Source organism: Lissotriton helveticus, chromosome 3_2 (genome assembly GCF_964261635.1).
Source record: "Lissotriton helveticus chromosome 3_2, aLisHel1.1, whole genome shotgun sequence".
Lineage (NCBI taxonomy): Eukaryota > Metazoa > Chordata > Amphibia > Caudata > Salamandridae > Lissotriton > Lissotriton helveticus.
Window position 1 is genome coordinate 464,994,846 of NC_136062.1, and position 12,058 is coordinate 465,006,903.

Below are 12,058 nucleotides of genomic sequence, written 5' to 3' on the forward strand. Positions count from 1 at the left end.
CTCCATGTTAGAGCGGTACATCGCATACCTTGCTTAACACATAATGGGCAAAAAAATTGTAAACTATTCCTAAAAGAAATGAGGACCTGATTTAGAGTTTGGTAGACAGTGCACTCTGTCATGAACATGGTGGAGCACCCTGTCTGTCAAACCCTGAGTCCATCGACTCAGTTGAGAGTCTGGTGGACCGCCAGCTTTTCGTCGCAGGTGCCCCAGTGCTTTGTCCTTAGTTAGCATACTCTGATGGCCCAAAAGAGCAAGGGATATTGAAGTGAGGGCATCAGATGCCCCCCCCATTTAAAGAGGACAGTCTGATGTCTTTTCTTGCTGTCACAAACAGACAAAAAGTAATGACCCCCCCATCCATAGGAGATACCTCCAGTGGTGATCTAATACTTTGGTGGGTGGTAGTTCAGCTAGGATGGAGAAGGAGATGACCTCTGCAATTCAGACCAACAGTGGTCTTTCCGCTAAACCTTAAATCAGGCCCTGAGCTACTCCTGAATCAAGTCACATTGGGGAGTGCTAGGCTGTAATGAAGATATAATATATTGATACAATGACCCCTGGAATGAACATCTCTCTCACTGTGAAGTAGAGACTCACCTTCAAAGTCCTTCACACATCAACAAGGCCTATTAAACGCTGCATCTGTGATTCGGAGGAGAATGGCCATGACAGTTGGGGTGTACCTTTGCAAGTACCATCTTCGCAGCAGAGAGAGCCTGTGATAGGATAAACCAATCCAGAGTACAGTCAGGTTCCGCACCGAGCACAGCCAGGGTGCACACTTGGCAGACTAGTAAGCACCAGTAGTTTAAGCACAAGGGTCATATAGGTAGCTGGTAGCATTAGTCATGGTAAGAGCTGTAAGATTATATCTTGGTTTTGGGGTTTATCTCATTCCTGGTACATGTCCTGCCCTCTGCTGTCACACCTTCCCCCCCCTCAATGGGCCTTTTCAGTCTGTGCTGCTCGGTTTAAACGCCAGCTCTCCATGTTTTCAGGGCATTTGCTAAGTAACTCTGCCCTCCTAAATCACCAGCCTGACATGTGACTGCCAGACAAATGACTGATGACTCCCACCTCCTGAGTCACCAGCCTGACCTGTGACTGCCTGACACTTGGCTGATGACTCCATCCTCCTGATTTACCAGTCTGACATGTGACTGCCTGACATGTGACTGATGGCTCCTCCCTCCTGAGTCACCAGCCTGACACGTAACTGCCTGACAGGTGACTGATGACTCCTCCCTCCTGATTCACCAGCCTGACATGTGACTGCCTGACAAGTGGCTGATGACTCCTCCCTCCTGATTCAACATTCTGACATGTGACTACCTGAAACGTGGCTGATGACTCCTCCCTCCTGAGTCACCAGCCTGACATGTGACTGCCTGACAGGTGACTGATGACTCTTTCCTACTGAGTCACCAGCCTGACAAGTGACTGCCTTACATGTGGCTGATGAATCCATCCTCCTGATTCAATATCCTGACATGTGTCTACCTGACATATGGCTGATGACTCCTCCCACCTGAGTTACCAGCTAGACATGTGATTGTCTCTTAACCTCTCTGGCCTATTACAGGCATGACATGCTACTCAATATGACTTTCAGTGACGCCTTGATGCATATGACCGATTCTGATCCAACAGTTATGTAGCAGGAGCAGCACCAACATTCTAGCATTAATGTCAGCTCATATTTGGGGTGGAAAAGTCCAGCTGCATAAAACTAAAATCTGTTAAGGATTTCAGAATGACCAGAATATATAAGGTGAAACTATGACACGCCCAGCTCCACCTCAAGACCATCCCTACATCAGGAGTGGGTGCCCTTTTTACACCCCATCCAAATTGCGATTCGGATTTCCATCTCCCACTAACATTAATATACAGTTAGAAAACATACAAATAAAGCGGTGTTCCTTACTGAAATCCCCTTTGGCCTCTGATCTTTTCATTGGGAGAGATGTGGTGATATATTTGCTGTGCCGTCCAGGGGCGCAGAACAGATGGCCCTGCTGCACAAGCGACCCGGACTTACTACTGGCACCACGTTGTTTCACAGCCTTAATCGAATCGGGGTACCGAGATGTCCGGAGACCACCAAAATTGAATGCGGCTTGCACATGAGACCAGAGGTATTTTACCTACATGGGGGTGCTTGATTGTCGGAGTGTCGGCCCCTACTCTATTGCGGTCATATTCATATTGGTAGCAGCAGTACGAGGGGACTCAGCGAGGTGCCGTGGACATTGGACTTTATGTGGGGACAAGCATCACCTACCTGCAGATTTTCACACGCCCGCACCAATGTGTTTCACTGCTCCCCATGCCGCCAACCCAGGTGCATAATCATGATGCACTCTGGGAACTGTAGTTTGTGTATTTGGCGCAACAAACAACAGGTGTGCAAATATGAACTCTGAATTGGGGGAGGAGTAATCAGGACGTGTCAACATATACTGAGCAGAATTGGGCGCATTTGAAGCAGAACTCCATGCAATTATGGCGCTGAGGAAGGCTTATTGCTGAAATGCATTCGCCGATGCTACATTGTTCCAAATAAAGCGGTGTTCCTTACTGAAATCCCCTTTAGCCTCTGATCTTTTCGTTGGGAGAGATGTGGTGATATATTTGCTGCGCCGGCCAGGGGCGCAGAACAGATGGCCCTGCTGCACAAGCGACCCGGACTTACTACTGGCACCACGTTGTTTCACAGTGTTAATCGACTCAGGGTACCGAGATGTCCGGAGACCACCAAAATTGAATGCGGCTTGCACATGAGACCGGAGGAATTTTACCTACATGGGGGTGCTTGATTGTCGGAGTGACGGCCCCTACTCTATTGCGGTCATATTCATATTGGTAGCAGCAGTACGAGGGGACTCAGCGAGGTGCCGTGGACATTGGACTTTATGTGGGGACAAACATCACCTACCTGCAGATTTTCACACGCCCGCACCAATGTGTTTCACTGCTCCCCATGCCGCCAACCCAGGTGCATAATCATGATGCACTCTGGGAACTGTAGTTTGTGTATTTGGCGCAACGAACAACAGGTGTGCAAATATGAACTCTGAATTGGGGGAGGAGTAATCAGGACGTGTCAACATATACTGAGCAGAATTGGGCGCATTTGAAGCAGAACTCCATGCAATTATGGCGCTGAGGAAGGCTTATTGCTGAAATGCATTCGCCGATGCTACATTGTTCCAAATAAAGCGGTGTTCCTTACTGAAATCCCCTTTAGCCTCTGATCTTTTCGTTGGGAGAGATGTGGTGATATATTTGCTGCGCCGGCCAGGGGCGCAGAACAGATGGCCCTGCTGCACAAGCGACCCGGACTTACTACTGGCACCACGTTGTTTCACAGTGTTAATCGACTCAGGGTACCGAGATGTCCGGAGACCACCAAAATTGAATGCGGCTTGCACATGAGACCGGAGGAATTTTACCTACTTGGGGGTGCTTGATTGTCGGAGTGACGGCCCCTACTCTATTGCGGTCATATTCATATTGGTAGCAGCAGTACGAGGGGACTCAGCGAGGTGCCGTGGACATTGGACTTTATGTGGGGACAAACATCACCTACCTGCAGATTTTCACACGCCCGCACCAATGTGTTTCACTGCTCCCCATGCCGCCAACCCAGGTGCATAATCATGATGCACTCTGGGAACTGTAGTTTGTGTATTTGGCGCAACGAACTACAGGTGTGCAAATATGAACTCTGAATTGGGGGAGGAGTAATCAGGAAGTGTCAACACATACTGAGCAGAATTGGGCGCATTTGAAGCAGAACTCCATTCAGTTATGGCACTGAGGAAGGCTTATTGCTGAAATGCATTCGCCGATGCTGCATTGTTCCAAATAAAGCAGTGTTCCTTACTGAAATCCCCTTTGGCCTCTGATCTTTTCGTTGGGAGAGATGTGGTGATATATACATATATATATATACATATATATAGTTTTAAAACGTATGAGTACATTGGAGCGTGTCTGTGCATATGTCTACATATGTATTTATTTTCATATACTTTTACAAAATTCATGTAATTAATTAACACTGTAACATATCAAGGGGCTCAAACACAAATGCAAACTTACCCAAGAGTAAATCTACATGTGTAAATGTACTTCTACCCTTTTGAGTAACTTTCCTACTTTTGGCTGTAAAGTTACTCAAAAGTGTATACATGTATATCTCTAACCCCTCAAGTAGGATGAACCAAATTTATTAGAGTAAGTTACGGATGCTAGAAAGGAGCAGTAGTAGGTTCAGCTTTCTTTATGGCCAGCCTTTGATACTACATCCTCAGGAAGATATATTATGCCCTAGCGTTCTCAGCCAACCCCACCTCGTTAAAGTCCAACTTCCTCAAATGTATGAGGATCATCTCAGCATGAATGCGGGACAACTGCCTTAAGCTAAACATGGACAAGACAGAATTCCACCTTATGGAATGACTCCTGGTGGCTATCAGAACTCGGACCCGCCCCACACCAAAGAACCATGCCTGAAACCTCTGCATCGTCCTCAAAAGTGAACTATCCATGAAATTTCAAGCCAACACTATCTCCTCGGCCTGCTTCCACATGCTACGCATGCTCTGCAAGACTTTCATTTTTTTTAATTGAATTTTTTGGCAGCAAACAGACAACAAAAGTACGTACATATCAATAGGCAAACACCTTTGTTTTCGTTGAGACAGTTTGTAGCCTAACGAAATAAAGCCTCTTTTGGTCAAATATAGATCTCCATTGACATACTAGCAAAACAACAGAATTACTTAAAGAAGTTAAAGATGATAAAAAAAATACAAATACAGATATAAATACAGCAGTTTTCCTTAATTTCCCATCCAGTTAGTGATTGGAGACCATAATTTATACCCAAAAGTTTTCTTCCTTATGCCCTTAATTTTGTACAATGCAGTCTCAAGATGATAAATATACAATAATTTAGTTTGCCACTTGATGAAATTTGGTGATTCCACATCGAGCCATTGAGACGTGATACATGATCGGTAAACAGACATACATATAAAAATAAAACCTTCTTCTGCAACTGAGCCCTTATCAACCATACTCTCTTCACATCCAAAAATAACCATTGGTGCCGTTAATTATACTCGGATACCCAGACTATTCATTAAATAAAACTCAACATCAGCAATAAACCGGGAGAGCTTAGGGCAAAAAAAGAACATATGAGCAGCATCTGCTGTGTATAGGCCACAACGACTACATTCAGTCCCCCGCCCCGAATTCCATTTAGCCAGTTTGCCTGGCGTATAATATAACTCACAAACTGACATAAAATGTTGGCTGATCAGTGATCCGTTCAATAATACCTTCATAGCCATCTCTATACTTCTCCCCAAATTAATTGGCTCAATACTCAATTTATTTTGCCATTTTGCTTCAATAACCACTAAATCATCTTCTACTTTCTCCAACAGTAACTGATATAAGGGCCCAATTCTATACCTGTCCTTAATTGCTTCAATAATCTCAATTTTCCCTAATATAATCATATTCTTTGATATTTTCTGTTCGCAAAAGCTTCGTAGTTGGAGATATTAGATATTTAAAAAAAGTCAGTGCTATGTAGCTTATATTCCTTCCTTAGATAATCAAAAGAAACAAAATAATTCCTCTGAAACAAACCCCCAAGCTTACGGATCCTCAAGTTATGCCACTTTAGCATTACACGGTCATTAAATATCTCCGGAAGAAAAGTACATAGATTTAAATTAGGGCCTATTCCAAATCTCTTTTCTATTATCCTCCAAATAATATAAGCAGTATAAAAGATCTTAAATTTAGTTTTCTTGTAGTAGCTTGGCTCAACAATGCGGTTTAAGCATTGTTTTGCCTCAGTACCCAAAAGCATCTCATATATAGATGGAGCGGAAAAATCCTCTGTTGGATCTTCCGGTAATATTAACACCTCCATATGCTGTAATATCGTTATCCAGTGATAAAACTGGAAATTTGGACTACCCCACCCTCCTCTCTCTCTGGGTAGCGTACATTTTCTAAATGCTCTCCGAGCTCGATGATACCCCCATAGAAATCTAGAGCACATTCTTTCTATTCAGGAAAAATAATAGGTGGATATAAAAAAGGGGATAGCCCGAAATAAATACAAAAATCTGGGAAAGATAAGCATTTTTAGTACATTGCTGCGCCCAAAAAGTGAAAGCTGTAAGTTATTTATTCTTTCTAATGTTTTATTAGGGGAAGCTATAATTGGATCCAATTTTGCAGGGATGATATCTTCAACTTTAGCTGTAATCTTTATACCTAAATAGATAGCCTCCTTTTCAAACTTGATATTATCTGGGAGGCTGGCCTCCGAATGAATAAGCTGTGTCTTTTCAATATTTAATTTATAGCCAGAAAACCGGCCAAACATCTAAGCGGCCTCTATAATATTAGGTAATGCGTTGCTCATATCTGATGTCAATATCGCGATGTCATCCGCATAGGCACAAACTTTAAAATCCAGGTTATTTATCTGTACAGGTTTAATTACCATATTTTGCTCCAGGGTAATGATGAAGGGATCAATATATAATGCAAACAGCAAGGGGGAACAGGGACAACCCTGTCTCGTCCCCCTTGCTGTCAGTATCTTCCCTGATGTCTTTCCGGAGACCCGAATAACAGCGGACGGGTCGGTATACATTGTCTGAATTGCCCTGACAAATCCCGGCGGAAACCCCTTCCTTGCCAGGACTGACCAGATAAAACTCCATGAGACCCTGTCAAACGCTTTTTCAGCGTCCAACAGGGCCACACCAACAGGAGAGTACATACCTTGTGACAAATCCAGCAAAGATATAATCCTTCGTATGTGATCTGTAGTGTCTCTACGCTGTATAAACCTGTGTTGTCTTAGCGAGACCAGACTCGGCATCAAATCATTTAACCTATTGGCAATCAGTTTAGAATAGATTTTACTATCCGAATTCCGTAATGAGATCGGTCTATAGGACCCCATTTCAGTATTTATTTATTGTACTTTTCCTTTTAAACACCACTATCGTGGCATTAGACCATGAATTAGGAGCCTTCCCCAAAAAAGCTTGCTGACAGATTTCAACCGATTCTTTTTTCAACATGTCCCTGAATGTCTGATAAAATTCCAATGGAATATTATCAGGGCCCATAGCCTTTCCCTGAGCCAAGCCCAAAATTGCTAACTCAACTTCTGCCCAATCTGGTGGTACCAGCAATAACGTGCTTTGAATATCCGACAATGTTGCTGGAACCACATCCTTTAAATATTCATCCGCTTCCAACCCACCTGTCTCCTCACTATATAATGATTGATAAAATCCTTGGAATGCCGTTAACACACCTTCCTTAGTCTCTTGCATAATCCCCTGCAGGTCTCTGATTTTAGGGATAACATAATAAGCTGCTTTCTCCCTTGCCCTTTTCGCTAACACTCTACCCGTTTTCTCCCCAAACTCATACGCCACTTCTTTATGCAATACATAGTTTTTGGCAATTTGATCGGCAATGTTGGCATATGCACTAGCCCTTTTAACAGTAAGATCCCTTTGGGCCGAGTAACCAGTTTCTATTTCTACCCCTGACCTCATTGTCTCTGCCAGCTTCTTCTCGGCCTTGGAAACCTGATCAAAATTCTGTCGATGTTTAAGCCAAATATTTTTGCATTTAAATTAAAAAAAACTAAGAGTTTCCCCACAGACTACTGATTTAAATGCGTCCCAGACTACCTCCTGAGCAGCTGTGCCTTTGTTGATGTCAAAAAATTATTGAATTACTTTAGCCATAAACGGACAGTACTCCTTATCCAAAAGCAATTTTCTATCAAAAGACCACTGTTGAAACTCTACTTTTTCTTCTGAGTCTAAAGCCAGCTCCAATATAATCGGATTATGGTCGGAAACCAGTTTAGGATGGATCTCAATTTTGATTTTAGCTAATAAAGCTGAAGTAGTAAAAAAATAATCTAATCGGACGAATTTTGAGTGAGGGGCAGAAAAAAAGTAAAGCCAGGATCCTCGGGGTATTTTGAGTTCCATACATCATAAAGGCCATGATCTAAAATCAAACCCCGAATTGCGGAATAAACCAGCCTCTTTCTTTCTGTATACATATAATGAGATCTAACATTCACACCTGCATCAATATTGATAGTAAAGTCACCACACATTAGCACTGGCAGCGTCCACTGTGCTAATTCTAAATTCAAAAAGTTGAAAAGTTCCGCATCGTCCAGATTGGGCCCATAAACATTGCAGAGTGTAAACCTGCTTTGCCCAACCTTAAGCTCAGAGATAGCCCAGCAGCCCCATTTGACTGCGGCAGCCTTTATACACTCACCCACTTCCCTTTTTTTAAGTATGGCGACCCCTCTTTTCACACCAGTTTGTTTAGAACAAACTAACAGCTCCATACCCACATGTTTTAAATACCCTCTGTTGGCCCATGCAACATGTGTTTCCTGCAAACACAATATATCAATATGTAATATCTGCACGATTTTGGCTAAGACTTGTCGTTTCTTGGGGTCATTAAGGCCGCATATATTTAATGTACAGATCTTAATTTTCCTATCCATAAACATTATTATTACCTAAAGCTAATGCCCTGATTGGGCAACCTATCTTCTTGACTATAAATATTTTATTGTTTTTTTCACGTCCTTTATAGCTCTTATCTAATTTTGCTTTCGTCTGCTTATCACCTTCCTGTTTAAACCCATTCCTGTATGTTGCTGTCTTTCCCCCCCTCCTCCTGAACCCTGTGCCCAACCCCTTACCCACCCGTCCATTCCTCCCATTCCCACCCTTTCCCCCCCGCCCGTCCTACCCAACATATGAGGCCCTAGGACCTTTAGTCCCTGCAAAATATGGTATGCCGTGCCCCCCCCGGCCCCGAAAACAAAAAATATATCTATATCTTAACTTAGGAGAGAGAAACCAGAGCCTACAAGAAAAAAAAAACATTGATGTACTCAGCGAGGAAGATCTCTACAGCGTAGCTGAGGACCCCCCATATTATCCCAGATTTCCCCTACATTATATCTTATAACACCTTCCCTTACAGAGTATCCAAATATTCTTTAGCCTGGATTTCTGACCCCAAAAATTGTGTTTGACCCGTAAACATAACTTTGAGTTTTGCCGGATTCTGTAAATACACCACCGCCCCCTTTTTTTGAAAGTCCGATATTAATTGACGTAGATGCCACCGCCGTGAAACTGTGGCCTGACAGAAAACCGGTCTAACAAAAAAGTTGGAATCCTTAGCAAATGCTTTCCTATCTGGTCGTCCCATGGCATATATGTCTTCTCGGAGTAAAAAATTGTTGAAACAAACTAAGATTGCTCTAGGGAGGTTCTCTTGCCCTTGACGAGATTTCTTTACTGTAAACGGAACCGATGAACCCGTTGGATTTCCCTAGACCAGTCCCAGAATATCAAGTCGGGAAAAGCTTCCTGCAGCAATTCCGCGACAAATTTGCGTACATACGAGCCCTTCTTCTTCTACGGGACCCCCAAAAAGCGCAAATTGTTCCTGCGGGCCTGATTTTCAAGTTCCGATAATTTGTAGCTCAAGTCATCACGATGAGCCCTAATAGACTCTAGCTCAGCTTTTTGCACAGCAGCATGGTCTTCTAGAGCTGAAATCCTGGCCTCCGCTTCAGTAACTCTGTCAGCTGTTTCCGCACCTATGTTCATCACACGCCTAACAGCGTTCTTGACCTTGCTACATGTGGCCTGCATTCTGGTATTCTCCGCTTTGCGCTCCGCTCTGTGGCCCATCATTGTTTCATAAATAGTAGCCAAGGTGATCTCTTGTGGGGGTAAATTGTCTGACATTTCTTTTCCACTTTTCTCCCCTTTCTCCTTTTCATGGCCAACTGAGTTTGGCACTTGCGCTCCATTTATAGTTTCGTTGGGGGTTAAAGTTCTTTCTGATAACCTTATTTTCTTTCCGCCTCTTAACAGTGGTAGCGCTAGTGTTGAGGGAAACAATGCTTTGTCTTGAATCCTCATCAAGACTGCTGCCTTCACTATAACCCGCATTCGAGCCCTCATCAGAAGATGCCTCGGATAGTGAATATAAGTTTTCACCGGCTTCATGTATTGCTGTCCCTCCTTGAGTGTCCTCACTTAGAGCAAGCAGGTCTATTTCCGTGACTAAATTATCCAAACAGCACCTCGTTAATTCATCGACTATTTCAAGGACTCCATTTCCCACAATGCAGCTGTCAGTGCTAATCTGTCCTGAACAGCGATGCTCCTCGTTTAAAGTTACATCAAGGTCTTCTCCTGTATTTATTGATACTTCCTTTGGGTCACTATAAGCACTCGCAAAGGCATCTTCACTGCCCACTTCAGTCAGTCCTAACGGAGATTCCATATTACGCGCATTCTGCCTCTCAAACATAGCGGGAAGAGTCTGAATTCCTTGTTTAGGCATACGTGAAGTCACAACACTCTTCCCCCGACTTTCACCACCTTTTTTCAAATGCGCTTTAGCACTACTAGGGGAGCCAGGGGTGTCAGAAACGCTCTCACCTATTTCGCCAGCTGTTTTCTCCCCTGTCTCTTCGGCGGGGTCTCCCGCGACTTGATCCTTAGTTTTCTCGCTGCGAGTGGTAACCTTCGCTGCTTCATTTCCCTTCGCCGGAGCTTTCGGTGGCATCCTCTTTTTCACTGCGGCTCCTCCACGTCCACGGATTACTCCACACCGATACCCCAACAGCAGAGCGGGGAGGCGCCAATGTGGGGCTCTGTGCCGGGTTGTTAGCAAACTGCCCAACATCCGTTTCAATATCTGCCAGCACCGACCGACTAGCCGCGTTCTTACAAAATGCTGCGGCTGCCGTTCCAGCCGCTGATCTTTCTGCTACTTTTCTGGACCACGGTCAGTCCGTACTCCCTGACAGCGGCACCACGTCCTTGATTCCACCACGGCTTTTACTCTGCTCTTCTCGGCATCTCATTTGCTGTAGCCGAATTAAAGCAACGAAAAGCGTTTTCTTTTTTAGAGAGAGTAACCTCTGTCCTTTCTTCTTTTCAATGGGTTACTATTCTGTCAAACAACTGACAAACCATGTCGCTCCTCTCCGTAAACGATTATTGACCCGGGGACCAGGAGAGAGGATCTGAGCTGCCTACACAGCCCACGCCACGGCCGCCATCTTGCCTCCCTGCTCTGCAAGACTTTCAAGTGGCTCCCCATCAATTACAGTAAAACAGTAATGCAGGCTTTCATCACCAGCCAACTGGACTATGACAATGCACTCTATGCAGGCACCATCACCAAACTCATGCAAAGACTACAGTTGATCCAGAATGCAGCACCAAGACTAATCCTCAACCTACCCAAGAGACCTAACATCAGCTGAAGGACCTCCACTGACTTCCTGTTCTGAAGAGAGGCCACTTCAAGCTCCTGTCTCACGCCTACAAAGCCCTCCATGGCCAATGACCTGCCTGCATGACCCACCATCTACACTTCCACCAGACACACAGGAACCTCTGCTCAGCACACCTCACCCTCGCTGAGATACCACGCATATGCCGTAGGTGCCCCGGAGGACGCTCCTTCTCCCACGAGCCGCCAAAGACTCGAACACCCTACCCCTCCCCCACCTCAATGCACCATCGCTGACCGAATTCAAGAAGAAGACTCAAGGCCTAGCTTTTCAACTAAGACCAGAAGCTAGTTCCTTGATATCCTCCTGGGTGACAAGTAACGCTTTAGAGATACGACTTCATTGATTGAAGTGTATTTGTAAAGCACACTGTCACCTGCGAGGGTATCCTGACGTTGAGTTGTTGTTTGTGTCTAGCCCTGCTTATTGTAGGTTGGTTTATTTAAAGGCCAGGGCTTCAGCTTCTTGTGGAATTCTAGAAGACAGGAATAGGCTTTCATATGGAATGGGAGGCTGATCCACACTTTAGGAGGGCTTTGAGAGAGCACCCATTCTCCTGATCTAGGAGATATCATTCGGATATTCCCTATCTGAGATCACTTTGTTGTGTGTTCTATA